General features: G+C 34.6%; 1 pseudogene; it reads right to left on the reverse strand.

Annotated features, from left to right (window-relative positions):
• Window positions 1-1,619: 1,619 nt before the first annotated feature.
• On the reverse strand, window positions 1,620-11,905 carry LOC25499103 (multiple RNA-binding domain-containing protein 1-like; annotated as a pseudogene).
• Between the last annotated feature and the right edge of the window lie 338 nt (window positions 11,906-12,243).

Here is a 12,243-nt window from a genome sequence, read left to right on the forward strand (position 1 = left end):
TTCCCTCTATCTCCATGTTTCTCTCTTGATCACTTCTTTCTTCTTCAGCTCCTTGTAGAGCTTTGTTTGAAACAGCTCCTCTTTGAGCTTTCCACGCCTTATTTGCACTTTGGGTAGAAGAATCTACACTTTTGGTAGAAGAAATTAATCCAATCTGAATTCACCTTATCCATACTTTTATGGACCAAAACCAGAGCCTTATTATCTCTTTCTTCTGAATTCACTTTATCCACACTCATGGATCTTGAAAAGAGCTTTTTTTATCTCCTTTCATGGATTTCTCGCAGGAAGCCTCTCTTCCTCTTTTTGAATACCACTTTGGATCTTTTCTAGCAATATCTGCAAACCAAAGATTTCTTGTATCCTCACTACCCACTTCTCCCATTTCTTGACTTGAGAAAACTCCTTTTCAAAAGCCATTATTGACACCACATGTATTAATAACCAAGTGCCAATCTCATATGCATAAACCATTACCACATCTGCCTTGTTGTTTAGTTGATAGTGAATTGCATTCTCTTTGCGGAATCTATCCTTGAAACCCCATGGATCATGAACCAGAGGCTCTGATGCCACTGATAGAACATGCACATACATAATTGAGAGAAAGATTAGAATGATCTCTACACACTCACACTTAGAGAGAAAACTACAAAGGAATGATAAAACTCTTCTATTATTGAATATGAGATGTGTGCTATACAATCTATATCAACTGAATACAAAAGTTAAGTACTTATAGGCTAAGTTGAGTAACTTGCACTACAAGCCACTAACAAACTAACTAACTAGTTAGTTACTTACTAACTAACTAACCAACAAACATAGTTGGATTTATCCTCTACTAACTAACATTAGAATATGAATTATACTTCAACAAGAGGAAGAAAATTGTTGTCGATAAGCTAGGAAAGTGGACAACCAATGTGTTTGTGAACTTCTTGTTCATTTGCCACCATTCCTTGTTAGGCCTTTACATCTCTACACACTCAACATTGGTGAAGACTGCGAGATCACTTGTCCAATATGATTCACAAACTTGCATCAATTATGATGCAGGTTATACATTTATTAATTATTATTATCCTATGCGCGTGTTTGTTTGGATTTTTTTTTCAAGGTTTTACAGGGTAATGTTATAGTATGTCGCAAGAAAACAAAAGGGTTTGTAGTTATTGTTTGTGGTTCCTATAGTATATTTAGCTTGTGCTACTGTTTAGTCCCATACACACAGCCATTAGTAGAGGTTGTATGCAATGCCTCCATATAACTAACTTTATTTATTCATGAATTTATGTTTGATATGAGTTGAATAATTATGTACTGATATTAGCTAATTATTTTAAAATAATTCCATATCTTTCACGCCATTTTCAGAAGAGGACCTCGTGAGTTGGAGGACCAATTTGTGTGAGTAAATTGTTTCATTATGCCTGGGTCCCTTTACTGAATTCATTAGCTTTTAAGTGTAGCGAATAATGCTTTTCATATTGTCATGAGAATTGATAAATCACCAGTAGCAATTTTGCACCATCAGTGTCTTGAATCTTTTTAAACAAAAATCTCGTTTTAGTATAAATAAAATTAATTCCTAAAACTGTTATTTTTAACCATACAGGAAGGCAAACTCAATATTCATGACCATATAATTTTACTGCATCTTTTAAACATGGTAATAAATAGTAATAATTACAAGAACACCAAGCAGCGGCAAATTAAACAATTTACTACAATCTACAAAATTGCCATCCCTGAACTTTGGGATATATACAGAAACCTCCAATTTTTGAAAGAAGCACTAATGAAACCTTTCAAACTTCATATTTCTTTCATCTAACATACTGATGGGTGATGGCCTTCCTTTTCTTGGATATCTTGGTATCTTGAAATCCACTATGTTCATTCAACTGAGCAGCAGTTCGAGCCCGCTTTTCCTCCAAAGTCTCACGGACATTCGCGCTCTCTATCACCTGAAAATAATAAGGACCGCTGTTTCTCAACTATTTGCAATCTAATTTGAAAGTATATACACCACCCAAAACAAGTGGAAGGGTAGAGGATTCCATAAACAGAATTTCCCAAATACATCACTGAGTTTCACTTACCAGATGTCTTCCATACAAGTGGGTACTTGAGAGTGCTGTAAGTGCATTTTGTGCCTCCTGCTGAGTAACATACTCCACAAAAGCAAATCCTCTATGATTTCCAAACTTCATTGGTAATCTTAAACTTTTAATCTGCACGGTTTTCAAGTCATCAAACATGAGTGAAAGGAAAACTATTAAATACTTGTAGTATACAGCTAAATGTTCATATTTTGGCTGAGAGTGAATATTTGCTAGCAATTGTACTAAAATTATCATTTTAATTATCACCTGGCCAAACGGGCTAAATAATTGTCTCAGATCCTTCTTTATTGCCTCAAAAACAACATTTTTCACATGCAACGTAGTTGAACTCTTATCTTTCTCAACTTTCTTTTGTACACTTTACCATCATTCTTGACATGACAGAGTAGTAAAATAAGAGCATGACCGTCCAAAACAGTCCCCTATACCCAAACCAAAAAGATTATTAAAAAAAAGCCTTTGTAAAACAACCATAACTATAATTAGGATTTCAATCAAATACATATAGCATGCATCTTTTGATTCAAATGTGTAATTGTAAATACCTGTAAATCATTGCAAACACTTGTAGCAGTCTCTGTGGAGTCAAACTCAACAAATCCAAATCCCATAGAAACATTTTTCCCATTTTTCAAATGCTTCTTCTTCACCTATTTTAGAAAGCAGCGAAACAAAAAAAAAAAATGAAAAATAGCCAAGTCATCAAAAGTAAAATGAGTCACCTAGCACTTAAATCCATGTACCTTGACACTCAAAATCCGCCCCTCCTTCATGTGTTCCCTGATATGTTCCCTCAAACCTTCATCTGTTGTCTTGAAATTTAGGTTCTTGACAAACAGGGACCGAGCCTGAAGCATGATAGGTTCATCAAATGATAGAAGAGCAATAATTAAGGATTATTTAGCAATGGTTAATGTACAAAATTTCAAAATAAATATTGACTGAATTGCATAGTAATCTGCGGAGGACAAAAATAGAGTGGTAACAAACAACTTCCCTAAAGGCAAGGACAAAGAATCAACAGTCCACCAAGGGATAAACGTCCTTCAAAATTGACAATCAATACAGAATAATATTGCACTTCAAAGTTCTCTTCTTATTGACATAGAAATTATTGAATGAACAACAAAGAGATGACTACGGGCCTTCAACAAAGTTTAAAATGTTTAGGGGTAAAAAACTCAAGTTACAACAATATATATCACCTAGGAAAGAAAAATTCAGTTTTAATACTTATCAGGGTTTAATACCAGTATTTCCAATGTCTATCATTCTTTCATATTTTAACCACATAAAGGACTGTGTCGGTAACAAAAAGTAACTTAATTGCCCAGAAGGTCCTAAAACTATTTGAGAATTTTTAAATAGGCCCCTGAGCGAACAAAATAATTGGGTCCTTGAAATGTCTACAATTTGTAGTAAAGTCCTTGAAATTAAAAACTACCCAAGTCCTCGAACTTTTAAATAATTCATAATTAGATTCTTGAAGTTTTGAATAACTTGTGAAAATACCTAAATTCAGAGACCTGATTATAAAATTAGGGATCCAATTAAAAATGTTAGTTTAAGGACCTAACAATAAATTATTGAGAAGTTCAGAGACCGGATTTAAAACATTTTTAGTTGAGAAATCTATATTAAAATTTGGAGTTCAACATAAAAAGTAAAATGAATTTATCATTTTTTTATTGTCGCTTTTATTGCATATACGACTTGGCCTATGCATTTATATTTTATTTTTATCCATTGACCTCACATTTCTCTCTTTTCTATTTTCCATCAATTCTTGCGAAAGAGTAATGCATCAAAACAAACTAAACCAAACACAACTAGAGCAAAAGAATGGTAAAAATAGGCCAAACCTCTATTCTGTCTGGATCAATATCAGCATCTGATATTCTTTCCACGTCCTTCTCTAATATCACTCGCTTGACATCCTTTCCACCAATTCCACTATTCACCTCATTATTTATAGATGTTGATTTTGAGGTAAGAATATCGGAAGGAGCCCACTCCAAGTATAACGGAGCCTCACTGCATCGAATAGAACGCAAAGCAAGTCAACAACCTTCAATAAATAAAATATGGGATCCCTATTGTTAGCTTAGTGAAAGGGGGTTGTGCTGCTTTTCCCAAGATTATTCTACCAGCTGAAGAGAGAATGGGAGAACGAAATTGTGGTTGTGCAACATCTCAAAGTGTTAATCCTTCCCAACTAACAAAATCCAAGCTTTAGTCCACTTAACCCCACCTCCTACACACTTGTCTTTTGGGTGCTTAAAACGCATATTTTTCACAAAAATATTCTTTCGATTTTATCCTTTCCCTTTTTCAAATAACACAGGAGAGCCAGAGCACATTAACTTTTGCACAATACAAACCAGCATCATACATATTGCAATTTGCAAGGAAAATGTCGTCTCTTTCTTTCTTATGACGATCAACTCGTATTCAACAGAGAAAGAAACAATAAATTCATTCAGTGTAGATAACATAAATGCATGGTTGTCTATTCATAGAAGCTAATAAAATATTGCTTATCACTTAACAATGCTGCATGGAACTAGTGACCAAAAGAAACAAAAGATCTTACTTGTAACGCTTGTAAGCTAAACCTCTAAAAGCAGCTTTAGCTTCTGCTGGTTCAAGAAAAATAACCTGAAATATCATCTCCAAATAATTCAAAGCTTGAACAATAAGAATTTAGTGTTACCAATTCATTCAACAATGAACAAATAACAATAAAAGCAATAAATTTTAAAATGCCTCGTTGCTGAAAACAAGCTCCACCAATCAATTAAAACAAATATGCAACAAAATGCCTATAAGTATATTAAAGTTCCCATAATACTTATATTAAAAAGAGTTACGACTTACGACCCATTGAAACCAGGTGTAGATCAAAAGACTTAATACCAAATCTCATCCATTCAATTTGATTGATCCAATGAATCATATATTCCATCTATTGAAATTTTAAAAAATAAAAAATAAAAATAAAAACTTTAAGTGAGGCATGCATGCAATTTTTTTTTCTTTCTCCCCACCACGATATATTAATTGAACTAATGCACTGTTCAGCGCTCCTCAGAGTTGCAGAAGCTAAAGCTGGGGGTCATATCACTTCTCCCCTAATGATCAGGCTTTAGATTTAGATTATAGATAGCATATAGTATTAGAGCTCATTCCTATCAGTTTGTGGTTTGTTGAACCTTCAATCATCAATATGAAATTAGACAATTTGGGTGCAAATTTGTGGCCATATAAATATATCTCAATCATGTCAATTTAAGTAATCCTCCAATGCTAAGTGCTCTTGTTTTAGAATTTGGGATTGATTTTTTTCATGTGGCATCATAATAATATCTACAAATTCCAATTGAAGCTTCAAGAGATTGATGTCAAGTTTGGTACTAATCTTTGAGTCTAGGTATTAGTGAGGCACACTGATGAATTCGGTTTTGATGTTAGTAGAAATGACAACGAAGACGGAATCACACGCGTGCCTCAATTAGGTATTTTTATTTTATTTCACAGATGGAATATTATGAGCCATTTGATACATTATATTTAACAGCTGAGATTTGTAGTAAGTCTAATAACTTACACCCGGTGTCAGCAGATCCTTACTCTAAAAAAAATCCAATAATACAGTACATTACCATCATGTACAGCAGATGGTGCAGATGAGAACATGTAGAACCCAAAGGACCATAATATTTATTATTATTAAAAAATTATATATAAATAAAACACTAACGATATGGTAATATAGTTTTCAAAACGTAAAAGAATAACTTCATGCACAAGATTGTTATTTGTTTTTTCTTTAGGATATCAGGACACAAGACTGTTCCACAACCACATATTATGAAAGAAGAAATACTATCGAAAGTTGAATTGAGAAATAATTGAATGAAAACTTTATTAGAAATTATAATAAAACTAGGCTATATAATAAGCTATCAAATGTACACACGGCCACCCCCCAAAATAAAAAATACATAAGACACATCATGAACATAAGGAGAGGGAAAAATACCAGGGCCAATGTTTTTGTCGAGGGGAGAATTATTTTATCCAAACTACCAAATTTCCCAAACATCTTTGCAAGTTCATTTTCCGTAGCACCATATGGCAAATTTTTTGCTAAAAGTACATGGTTACTTCTTTTCACGCCATCAACTTTACAATTCACAAGCTCCTCCAGAGACTCCACATTCACTCCAGCTTTTTTAAATGCATTTTTTGTTTCAAAAATCACTTGAGTTTGTGCCAGAGAATGACGTGAAGCAAGATCATCAGCTTCTGGATCAAGAAAATCACTTTTACTAACACCATATTTCCGAGAAGCGTTTTCTGCAATCTATTAACATCAACACATGATTAAAATATACTTAATACACACAAGCAACCTGCTGGCGACACAGCATCACCAAAAACATTTTAGGAAGTATAATCAATTAGACAGTGATGTTAATTCCATCACTAAAAAACAACATATTTGCACCCACCAATAAAAGGAAATATTATAATGCCAAGGAAAAATGAAATTATGACTGCATTGGAAAATGGAAACATCAATAGTTTTAACTATTTTCTCAATAAAAGAAAGTTCTCAACAGTTTCTCACACCACATAACCCCAATATAAAAAATTATACTTTTTTATGTATGTATGGAAGCAAAACTTACTAACCCTGGATATTTTTTTATAGCAAAGGAAAAATATTTGAAAAGCAAGACGAGATAAACAAATAGAAGAAAAATAGATCTTTAAAAAAAAAAAACAAGAAGTAAAACAGGTAATCTTCCAAAACAAAGTACAACAGTTGGCAAAGTGTGTGCTTGATCTACCTAGCAGGACTGGACAAACAGAATAACACAGTACAAGTTATTGAATTACAACACAACCTTTTGTTCTATTTTCTGTTAGGTGATCAATGCACAACGCAAGTTGTTTTGAGGAACATGAGGGGACGAAAGAATGCAGAAGGTACATTAGAGAGAGGAAGAAGCTCAGGGAAAATAGCAATTGAGGATAAAATGAAAAGATTGGCTACTTTTTTACTTTTCCAATTTGTTGTGAGTGGGACAAAAAGTTGTCCCATGGATTTATTTTTGAATAAGATGTCATGAATATTGAGGCCTAACTCATCCATAAAAACCGGCTTGTACGGTGAAGAATGCCTCCTCTTTATAAACTCTTCTCAAGATTCCTATCTATCCGATGTGGGACTAAATCCCACCCGAGAGTTGGCCGCTAACACACCCCCTCACGCTTCAGCCCGGCCCAATGGGCCTGAAGCGTGGAGATGCAGGAAGCCCAACGATGGACCCGATAGGCTCTGATACCATGTCATGAATATCGAGGCCTAACTCATCCATAAAAACCGGCTTGTACGGTGAAGAGTGCCTCCTCTTTATAAACTCTTCTCAAGATTCCTATCTATCCGATGTGGGACTAAATCCCACCCGAGAGTTGGCCGCTAACACCCCCCCTCACGCTTCAGCCCGGCCCAATGGGCCTGAAGCGTGGAGATGCAGGAAGCCCAACGATGGACCCGATAGGCTCTGATACCATGTCATGAATATCGAGGCCTAACTCATCCATAAAAACCGGCTTGTACGGTGAAGAGTGCCTCCTCTTTATAAACTCTTCTCAAGATTCCTATCTATCCGATGTGGGACTAAATCCCACCCGAGAGTTGGCCGCTAACATAAGAAAATTTAAGAAGTGTCCTATCCTTCAAGTTTCGCTTTGTTTAGTTAGACAACCATTCTTCAAATCAAGCGCCTAAAAGTTCTTCAGAATAAAACAGCTGACACGCCCAATCTCTATGCATGCTAGAAATAGCAACCTCAATGAAATATCCATTGTGAGACTATAACAGTTCAATCCTACAGGTTTTGGGGGCAAAACATAAACTGAGCATCCCTCTTCAACAAGTGATGCTCCCACCATCACCCCCCCCACACACACACACACCAAAACCTAACCAAAGCACAAGGAAACCCTCCCCAAAAATAGAATAGACTTGTTTCATGAGGAAATGGTTGCTAACAGTGCAGGAACAAGTGCTTTGCTTCTGAACTAGAGCAACAAATACATAAAGAACAACGTCAAAATTTGAAATCATGCCACAAGTTGTGACTTTCTATAGAAAATATGAAGATAAAATAAGCATTATTCAAAACATGAATGAACTATTGAAAAATTGGCAACTCAAAAAGGATGAAATAATAGAATCATAAATTTCAATTTCATCGTAAGGAAACATACTGTATCAGGGCGCATGAACAGACTATTCCATGCTCTGGTATCTCCTTTAGCTTCAGCTGCTTTCCTTTCTTCCACTCTTCGTTGTTTGAGAGTTTTAGAGCCTTGGTTCTTGTTCCTACAACATGTAAACCATAAAATGACAATACATGATAATGCAAATATACAATTTAACACTGTTGATGAAGCAATATTATGTCTTACTCTTCATTGTTTGAATGTATTGGTATAGCTGCAATAACATGCAATAATCTCCCCTGGAAGATTGAATTGTCCGACTCTTCTAGCGCCCTGATAAACATTTATCATACAATTGCATTAATTGCAATCAACTTGATGACAAGCACCAGCTTATGTTTTGAAACGGTATTAGTGTTGCTAAACGTAGCAGCTATCTGAAGTCTACTGATGTTGTAGCTACAGATACAATTCAATTGACGTGGAATGATGCAATTCCAACCCACTTCAGTTCATTGCAGAAAACATTTCCAATAAATTCCAAGAGGTTCTTAGAATGTTTTAGAACTTTTCGATAACTCAAAACAATATAGTAATCCTTTCATTTTCCAGGATCCGGCTCCTCTAAAATGAGCAACTCACTTTAGAGTGTAAAGTGAATAATATCAATCGTTAATTAAAAAATCAAAGGTAGATATTGTAGGTACATTATAACAAGTCATGAGTTTGTTAAAATAACAACCTTTGATTTTCTCGCTTTACACTTCACTAACTTTAGATGATCTAAATCCCATTTTACAGGACAAGGCCCAAGTGGAAAATCCAATTTTTGATCTTTTAAATAAAAAAATATATTATTTTTGCTAGTTGCAAGTATTATTTAAAAGAAAAAGAACACAAACAAGACACTCTTGGAATTCCCTCCTTAACAACAGAAGTACAGTAGAGACAACAAGCGAAATCCAACGCATCACATGTCTGCCAATACACCCTTAAATAGACAATGGATGAACATTAAAAGACTGAGAAGAATCCTTGAAGACATGAACAATTCACAAAAGCCAAAAACAAGACAAAAGAAGATAGGTGACACAACATCATAAAGTCTTTTGCTCCTCAATTCTCCCAGTTCCTCTAAAGCTAGTCAATTGAAATTGTTTCAAATTGAAAAGACACGCCCTAAAGTAACCATAACCACTAAATAAGTAACTCTGCGAGAATGTGGATAAGGTTGTGGGGAAGTTTTTGATAAGAACTTGGGTATTATGGAACGGGGTGCCTCAGTGGAGTGTTAAAGTGGTTTGGTTCCCTCTTGATAGCTAGCTTTTAAGGGAAGGTTCGCCAAGTGCTTGGATTGGACAAAAGATTATTTATGCCTACATCTGCAACCTGAAGATTCTTTAAAAAAAAAAAGACTTAATGCTTCAAAAGCATTCCCTCACAAATTCTACAACTCAACCATGAACAAAAAGAAAGATTTACAATATAATAGTTGGTATAAATTAAGGTGAGACAACAATTTCTATCCATCTAGTTGTTACCTGGCTGCAAATTCTGGAACTGAAAAATGAATAAAAGCTCTTCCTTTGGATCGCTTTGTATCCTTATCAACAACTAAATGAACCTGTGAGACACTGCCAAACTGACTGAAATGCTCTTCGAGTTCCTCCTCACTGCAATGGAATAACAATAAAAATATAAAACCAACTAGAAATATAAAAAATATTAAGGTCAATTGAAATTAACTTGCAGAAGACATTCATTCTTGTAGAAAAACAATAACGAGAAAAGTAGGCAAAATAATATGAAACATGCATCAATAAAATAATTTGATTAATTACGTGGTCGAATATGGCAGATTACGGACAAACAGTCGACACGGCTCAGAAACTCCTTTCTTATCTTCTGGATTTGATAATTGCCCCTCTTCCTCAGTTGAATTCACTTGAGACTTATCATTGGCTACATCCTTTCCAACAGTATTTTCTTGGTCTTCTAGATCTAACTCTTGAGCACCACTTCTTGGTGTTCTTTCAAAAGGGTTATTACCACGATTTTCTTTATGTTCAGTAGCATGACTATGTTTATCTTTGTCATCATCATCAGAAGACGCCGAATCACTGTTGTCATCGCTATTGTCATCATCACTGCTTTCAGAATCAGACCACTCCGTTGTCACTTTACTCTTGAAATAATCCATATCAGGGATTACTCCATCAGGCTTAAGCTCACGTTTCTTATTGGATTTAGGGTTATTTGGTAACTCATCTAATTGTGAGTCGCTTAAGATAGGATGGTTTGCAACTGATGTTCTTTCAGTCTTCTTATTCAATGTTGCTTGGTTGCTACCATCATTGGATGCAACTGAAGTTTCATTTGCCCACAGCTTAGACGTTGCTCGAGATTGCATGACCTGAAGAAATTCTCGAAGCTTCAGGTCATCAATGTCCATAGAATTGTCTTCATGTCCTTTAGCTCTAGCACAATTGTTGACATCTGGGGTGAACGCTTTAGTGTCTTTTTTTCTTGAATGTCGACTCCATGGTCGAGGAAGATTTGCATCACCTAGTTTATGAGCCACCTGCTTGGTTGATGAAAACATGGTCAAGCATTTTTTATGGCTCTCAGTTTCAGTATAATATAATGGTGTGAAAGAAGTAAAGAAAAAATTAATGGCATAAACAACCGACCTCACAAGTAATTCTATGCGAGTCAAGGAAAGATTTATTAAAATATCAAATCGCTTCCTTGGCTGTACGAAACCCAATAAAAGCAAACAGTCGAGTTTTGCCATTTCTGAATTAACAGTAAACAACACAGAGCAATTAAAATTCTAAACAAGTTTCCATGAGGATTGGAATAATGATTTTATGATTTAAGGAAAGAAATAATACTTGGTACGGATAACCTTGACATCAGTTATTTCTCCTTTCTTAGAAAATTCTTTTCTTAGTCCATCCTCCCTAACATGTTTAGGGATATTCTTCACACATATCCTCGACCTGAAAACACAACCACAACCAAATCATTTCGCATATTTTGGTTTTGACTCGGAGTGTTTTCGTTATATTAAGACAGAATGTGACATTTGCACTTACATGGCACCTTAATAGTAGACAAAGCTGGCAATGGAATCGTCTGAGACAAATTAAACACTCAATTATTATACAATACATATTTATTATAAAGAATTTTCATTGATATAAATATCCTTTTCTAACATTAATCATATAGCTATAGTGATATGTGTTGATTGAACTATTTACTTTTATTTATCATTAAAAAGAACAGCACCATAATTTAAAAATTTATAGCATAAGCGCTTATTCATATAAGTGCTTATGATCAGTTTCGATTCCAGACACAAGAAAATAAGTAGATGAGAAGAACTTACCTCTTCGGTGCAGCTATGAAATTCGCGTGGCTAGGGATGTTTGAGGAAGACGGTGAAGAAAGGCGTTCATATTCAAACAATACGGGCCGGACTCATTCGGGTTACTTGGGCCCTAATTCTCAAATCGGGTTATCTCTTGTTTGCTACGTTTTGGGACATTTAAAAATGGAAATTCCCAGTTTCACATGTTTAATATAAAATTTATATTTGATTCATTCAATTTTTAAAAAATTAAAAAATTTAGTGGAGAATTTTTTTTATAATGTTTTAAATATGTTTGGAAAAATCATTCAAAAATATACGCTGTACAAGGACTAAATCTGTACAAGAGATAATTTTATAAGAGTTAAAAAGTGTGATTTATTTTTCTATTTATAAATTTTAAAGAATGCTTAATATCCACGATGACGAAGACATAGACATGTTATGTCTTTCAAAATTCTCCTTCAAGAGATCTAACATAGAATCTTATTTAAACTATTA

This window comes from Medicago truncatula, chromosome 7 (assembly GCF_003473485.1).
Source record: "Medicago truncatula cultivar Jemalong A17 chromosome 7, MtrunA17r5.0-ANR, whole genome shotgun sequence".
NCBI lineage: Eukaryota > Viridiplantae > Streptophyta > Magnoliopsida > Fabales > Fabaceae > Medicago > Medicago truncatula.